Source organism: Heterodontus francisci, unplaced genomic scaffold, assembly GCF_036365525.1.
Source record: "Heterodontus francisci isolate sHetFra1 unplaced genomic scaffold, sHetFra1.hap1 HAP1_SCAFFOLD_59, whole genome shotgun sequence".
Classification (NCBI taxonomy): Eukaryota; Metazoa; Chordata; class Chondrichthyes; order Heterodontiformes; family Heterodontidae; genus Heterodontus; species Heterodontus francisci.
This window is the reverse complement of record NW_027140758.1, coordinates 1,557,472-1,564,798: the sequence shown is the minus strand read 5'-3', so window position 1 is coordinate 1,564,798 and position 7,327 is coordinate 1,557,472. Positions and strand designations below refer to the sequence as shown.

Below are 7,327 nucleotides of genomic sequence, written 5' to 3'. Positions count from 1 at the left end.
TGAGTTAACTGATCCCACTCAGTGTGGTAGGAGCCACACAGAACAGAATGGGCCCAGGCTCCTTCCTCAGCCTGAGGGATGATAGTTCTTCTCACACGTTGTTGTACAGAGCCCCACACAGAACAGGGAAATCTCAGGCTCCATCCCCGGCCTGTGCTATTTTACTTCATCGCACCTGGTATGGTTCAGAGTCCCAAGAGCAGGAAAGGTCCAGCTTCCATCTCTGGCCTGTGATGAATTAGCTGATCTGACCTGGTTGGCACTGAACCGCAATCGGGGAAGGATGGGCCGAGGCTCCATGGCCTGTGGTGTGTTAGTTATTCTCATTTGGTGAGGTACTGAGCACCATATAGAGCAGGATGGGCCTGTGCTCAGTGAGCTGATCTCACCTTGTGTGGTCCTGAGACCCACACACAAAGCAGGACAAGCCTACGCCTCATCCCCGGCCTGTGTTCAATTAGCAGATCTCAGCCAAAAGATTTTGATAAGGTTCCACACAAGACGCTTCTCTATAAGATTAAAGTCCCTGGTATCAGTGGTAATATATTGATCTGGATTGGGAACTGACTGGCAGATGTAGGCAGAAAGTAGTTCCAGATGGATCTGGATCTGTTTGGAGACCAGTTACCAGTGGTGTCCCACAGGGATCGGTGTTGGGTCTGTTGCTCTTTACTATTTTTATTAATGATCTGGATGTAGGTGTAGGGCGCACCATCTGTAAATTTACAGATGATTTGAAGATCTGTGCGAGTGTTTAGACTGTAGACGATGCTCGACTGTTTCAGGCTGATCTTAATGTGTTGGAAGATTGGGTTCATGACTGGTAAATGATGTTTAATTTGGGTAAGTGCAGTGTTATTCATGTAGACAGGGCGAATGCTCAACATTCATACACCCTTCAGGGAAAAACATTAAAGTAGGTGGAAAAAAGAAAATAATTTTGAGCAGAGATCTGGATGTTCTAGTGCACAGATCTCTAAAGTTACAGCAGCAATGCTGTGAAGTGATAGTTGGAGCAAATAGAGGGATGGGCTGCATTCAGAGGACAATTGAGTATAAAATGAGGCATATTCTTTCATGGGATGTGAGTGACACTGGAAAGGCCAGAATTTGTTACCCATCCCTAATTGTCCTTGACAAGGTGGCGGTGAGCTCCCTTCTTGAATTGCTGCACTCCATGTGGTGTAGGTACACCCACAGTGCTGTTAGGAAGGGAGATCCAGGATTTTGACCCAACATCAGTGAATGAACAGCGATATATTTGCAGATCAGATGGTGTGTGACTTGGAGGGGAGCTTGCACATGGTGGTGTTTCCATGCATCTGCAGCCCTTGCCCTTCAAGGTGGTGGAGGTCTTCGGTTTGGAAGGTGCTGTCTGCGGAGCCTTGGTGAGTTGCAGCAGTGCATCTGGCAGATGGTACACACTACTGCCACTGTGCGTCAGTGGTGAAGGGAGTGAATGTTTAAGGTGGTGAATGGGGTGACAATCAAGGCAGCTGCTTTGTCCTGAACAGTGTCGAGTTTCTAGAGTATTGTTGGTGCTGCACTCATCCTGGTTTGTGCCTTGTAAATGGTTGACAAGTTTTGGAGAGTCAAAAATCACAAAATTATTACAGTGCAGAAGGAGGCCATTCGGCCCATTGTGTCTGCATAGAATCATAGAACATAGAAAGTTTACAGCACAGGCAGGCCAAAAAACGAGCCACCCAGCTGAATCCCATTGACCAGCATTTGGACCGTAGCCCTGCAGGTTCAGGTACTTGAGGTGCACATCCAGACTCCCTTTAAATGAGTTGAGGGTTTCTGCCTCAGCTACCCTTACAGGCAGTGAGTTCCAGACTCCCACAGCCCTCTGGGTGAAAAAACCTTTCCTCATCTCCCCTCTAATTGTTCAACACATCACTTTAAATCTATGCCCTCTAGTCACTGACCTCCCTACTAAGGTAAATAGACCCTTCCCATCCATTCTATCCAGACCCCTCACAATTTTGTACATTTCAATCAAATCTCCCCTCAGCCTCTTCTATTCCAAGGAGAACAACCCCAGTCTATCCAATCTTTCCTCATCGCTGCATTTTTCCAGTCCTGGCAACAACCTTGTAAATCTCCTCTGTAACCTCTCGAGTGCAATTACATCCTTTCTGGAATGAGGTGACCAGAACTGCACACAGAAATCAAGTTGTGGCCTAACTAATGATTGATACAGTTCCAGCATAACCTCCCTGCTCTTATATTCTATACATCGGCTAATAAAGGAAAGGGTTCCATAAGCCTTCTCAACCAACTTATCAACCTATCCTGCTACTTTCAGGGATTTGTGGACATTCACTTCAAGGTCCCTCACTTCCTCTACACCTCTCAGCATTCACCCATTAATTGTGTATTCCTTTGCTGTGTTTGACCTCACCAAAGGCATCACCTCACACTTCTCCAAGTTGAACTCCATTTGCCACTTTTCTGCCCACCTGACCAGTCCATTTCTCCAGCTCTCCGAATGAGCATTTCACCACGTGCCTTGAGCTGAGTTACTCATCACAGAATTCCCACTATCTGATTTACTCTTGTCGCCAGAGTATGTATATGAATGGTCCAGTTAACCTTTTGTCAATGGTAACCCCCAGGATGTTGATGGTGGGGGGATTCAGCGATGGTAATGCTGTTGAACGTCAAAGGGAGATGGTTACACTCTCTCTTGTTGGAGATGGTCATTGCCTGGTACTTATGTGGTGTGAATGTTACTTGCCACTTAGCAGCCCAAGTCTGAATGTTGTCCAGGTCTTGCTGCTTCTGGACACGGACTCCTTCAGTATCTGAGATGTCCCGAACTTGTCCTTTTATGAAACCTTGGTCAGGACTCACTTGGAATATTGTATCCAGTCTTGGTCTCCTCACATGATGGGTGATATTGAGGCTTTGGAAAGGGTACAGAGGAGAGACATTCGACGAATTCCCAGTATAAGACATCTTGGTTATCAAGTTAGACTAAAAGAGTTGGGACCCTACACCTTAGAAAAACCTAGACTGAGGGGTGATCCGATTGAGGTTCATAAATAATGAAGGGTCCAATTCAGCATGGGAGAGGAGTCATAACTTGATATTGTCAAAGGCCAGATGGCACCCGGATCACATTAAATTTCATTTTCAGCGGCTAGTTAATGCGCCAGGATGGCTGAGTGGTTAAGGTGTTGGACTTCAGATCCACTAAACATGTGTCTGCGTGGGTTCAAGTCCCACTCCTGGTATCTGTGCTTACAAAATGTTACTTATTCTTTCCCTGACTTTTGCCTTGCACCATCATCTCTTCTGTCATTTAATCACTCTTGCCTTCCAACTGAGCACAGCTTCCTATTATTTGATCTGCCCCAGCACCGTTCCTTGGCTCTGCGCTTGCTTATAAACTGGTAAATCTTTAACTTAATCTCCTCTGTACCCTGACAATGACCTTCTCATCCTTCCTGGATTGTGGTTCCTCACAGGATCCGCTGCCTCTCCGACTCCCCTCCAGGTAACTGAAGGCCCTGAGCCTTGGTCTCGCTTTATACGCTAGCTGGTAGTTGATTCCCTGCAGGTCTGCCACCGCTCAGGAGAAGCTCAAGACCTAGATCAAGCAAAGTATCAAGAGGAATGTGAACAAATGCTCCCTGGTGCAGAGCAAGGGACAGGGAGCCTCCGGCTCCTTCAAAATCAGCAAGATGGAAAACCCAGGGAAAAGTGGGAAAGAAGGTGAAGAAACCAGCAGACAAGAAATCTTCAGTGAAGAAACCAGCAGACAAGAAATCTTTAGTGAAGAAACCAGCAGACAAGAAAGTGACAACAAAGAAAGTAACAGCCAAGAAAACGAGCAGCAAGGCGGCGGCAACGCCAAATAAGGCGGTGAAGAAAGCAGCGCTTCAGAAAAAGTCTCCTGCGAAGAAGGTCAAAAAAGGCAAGAGTGCGGCGGGCGGAAAGGCGCTGAAGAAAGTGCAGACATGGAAGAGCAAGGTCAAGCCGAAAGCAGCGAAGGCTCAGAAAGCAGGGTCTGGAAAGAAGTGAAAGAGCGCGGGAAACTTGGAAACATCTGAACACAAAGGCTCTTCTCAGAGCCACCCACATCTCTCAGGAAAGAGCTGATCCCCTGATCAAATGATCCCTGTCCCGGCCCCGCCTGCAGATTCCACATGGAAATGATTTGGGGTAAATCCAGGATCCCTGGTGACTCGCTGACATCCCCTCCACCCAGCCCTTTCCCCACTCTCTGTAATAAAACAGAGGGATATCCGGCCCTTACTCCAACTGGAGATGTCTTCGGTGCAGTCTCAGTTCACAAATTCAGGGGGAGAGTTTGTAAGACAGTAACACTGGCGGAGAAACCCCACCTCACAACTCAAACCCCAACACATGAGTTTCTCCAATTCAGCTGGAGTCGGGTGACAACAGGAGCTGGGATAGGCTGTGATCGGGAATGTTAGGAATGGATTTGTTCAGGGAGGAATGTACCTGGAATCTCCGAATATAATAGTTCCTTATTTCCCCAGATGACACATTCTGCAGTGAGAGTGAAAAGTCTCTTCACTGCTTCACATTTACTAATTGTTTGGTTCTAGATGAAAAATGAGTCAGAGAGTAATGACAGGATCTGTGAAGTGTCCAATGTGTGAAGCTGCTGCCAGGGTTTGTCAATCTGAACAGTTTCAGCTCAGTTACTGGGGGCCTGGAATCCCCGCAGTTTGACTCTGTCTCTGATTGGTCATCCTCTTCTCAATCCAATTCTTAACCAACAGGAGAATCACATATAAGTAAATAGAAGTTCTCATTGGCTTAGATTTTCCAATTGGAAAAAGCCCGGCAATTCCAGAGCAGGAAGGAATTGAAGTGATGGAAAATTTCAATTTTCAGGCAACAATTTTAAAACCTCTCATTTTATGTTCTGTTTTACTCTATTTACCGTCACAAAATCCTGACGCGATTTTAGGAATCGTTTTCATTTTTCAATCTGTTAACTGTAAGCGGCGGGAGGAAGGTCCGGTTCAGCAATTTAAAACGGGACAAATATCAGCTTCCACTCTGTAAAAGGAACAAATTAGCGACTAACCGCTTCTCACAGGCTTCTCGGGGACTGACAGAAACGAGCGGTTTCTGATCTTTTCTCCTGAAAGAGGCGGATAATGCTGCAGGGAGCAATGAACTGCCCTTCACTTTCTGGCTGCTAATACACCCCTGACTTTAAACAGTTCAAACAGCGACTGATGCTTCTGCCGGAAAATGAGCAGATTCACCAGAATGATCCCGGTCCATCATGGCCAAAGAGATCCAGCTGGCCCGCCGCATCCGCGGGGAACGCACCTAAAACCCAGCTTCAGTAACAAGTGTAACAAGCTCTTTTCAGAGCCACCAAATCAGCAAAGGAAAGAGCTGCCATCTCTGTTCATCATCAAACCCATTAGATTGGAGGGGCGGCCACATGGTTTCTGTTTTGTCACATCACTTTCCCGAAAGGCCTGCAGGACTGAGAGCTGATCTGGAATTTAGAAAGCAGCATTACCGGAGACTCATTGCTGCTCAGCACAATCTCAACCCCGCTCCTGGGATCCGTTAGCTGGCATTTGGGGAAAAGAAATGGATCCCAGTTTTATTTGGATGGTATTAATGGAGCCGGGTCCGTTCACATGAGGGTTATTTACAAACATTACCCAATGAGTTCACTAATATTTGAATCCATTGGAGATCAGTACACAGGATATGTCAGGCAGCTCGGTCACTCTGACTGAAACCGCCAGTTCCCCGGGGCTGCAGACCCTGACACTGCGGGGAGAGAATCCCCGACTCTATCCCGCCGCCGGGGGAAACAGACAGCTCTGTGTCCGCAGAATAGGGAGGGCCGGGGGGAAGGCACATCTGAAAGCGCTGCAATGGACTCAGCTCCTGTGTGTGCACAACTCTCACTGATTCCGTCCTCTGGGAACAGTGTGGTCTGAACAGATCAGGTTAGGAGAGAAACACACAGCCCGAGAATGGCCTCTTTCTTCCTGCATTTACTCTGTTCTGGGAGCAGATTCCCATTGAGAAGCGGCGCTCAGATCACCGGAGAGAAAAAAAAAAACACAATTCAAACTGTCCAAATGAAAAACAGAGAATTAACCCGGACACTTCCATTATTAAATTAATTCATCAGCTCCGAACCAGTTCCCGTTAATGTACCGGGATGGTCTCGGGATTTATAAAATCGAAGGCAGCGGGATTTATTAAATTGTTGATTCTGACACCCTGTAGTTCACTTCTTCACTTAACTAGAGGGGGAGATGTGTGAGCAGAGAAACAGAGCGAAATCCAGAGAGGGAACTGAAAACACACCTGGACAGATGTGAAACAGGTCAATCCACTGGCTCCATCACTGACTCCCTCCTGACAGTAACCAGTCCTTTCACAGAGACTGTGGGTGGCTCTGAAAAGAGCCTTTGGTTTATTTGATGAGATTTTGGCCGCTTTACTTTTTCTGGGAGCTCTGAGCGCTGGTTTTCTTGGGCAGCAGCACGGCCTGGATATTAGGCAGCACCCCGCCCTGAGCGATAGTCACTCCTCCCAGCAGCTTGTTGAGCTCCTCGTCGTTGCGGACGGCCAGCTGCAGGTGTCTGAGGATGTTGCGGGTCTTCTTGTTGTCCCGGGCCGCGTTCCCGGCCAGCTCGAGGATTTCAGCGGTCAGATACTCGAGCACAGAAGCCAGATAGACCGGGGCTCCGGCACCCACACGCTCAGCATAGTTCCCCTTTCTCAGGAGCCTGTGAACACGGCCCACCGGGAACTGCAGTCCAGCCCGGGAGGAGCGAGACTTGGCCTTGGCTCGAGCTTTCCCGCTGGTCTTTCCTCTTCCAGACATTTCCACAATCTCACAAATACTTTCACAAAGAATGAATAATTTCCTTAGCATTGACAGCACGTCGCAGGTAGTCAGGATGGCCGAGCGGTCTAAGGTGCTGCGTTCAGATTGCAGTCTCTATTGGAGGCGTGGGTTCGAATCCCACTTCTGACACCTTATGTTTTGACTGCACTGGAGGCGTTTGGGAGCAGCGGTGAAGAGCAAAGAGAAAGCAGGAAAGAACATGGACAGACAAAGCAACAATGGACCCAAAGATGTTGCAACAAAACATTAGAGTAAGAGGCAACTTGGCAAACAGCAGGGCACATAAAAGATCAAAAATGTAACCTTTGTATCGGGGTGGAAGATGTTGCCAATATCCTTAATGAATACTTTACTGTTTTCCCGAATGAGAGGGCGATGCAAATATTGTTATGAAGGAGGAGGAGTGTGAAGTATTGGACGTGATAACTGAACGAGAGAGGAAGTCTTAAT

General features: G+C 47.5%; 1 non-coding gene across 1 annotated transcript; it reads left to right on the top strand.

Moving 5' to 3' along the window:
- The first annotated feature begins 6,923 nt into the window (after positions 1-6,923).
- Positions 6,924-7,006, top strand: trnal-cag (transfer RNA leucine (anticodon CAG)). Its single transcript has one exon. It is a non-coding gene; the product is annotated as a tRNA-Leu (tRNA).
- The last annotated feature ends 321 nt before the right edge of the window (positions 7,007-7,327 follow it).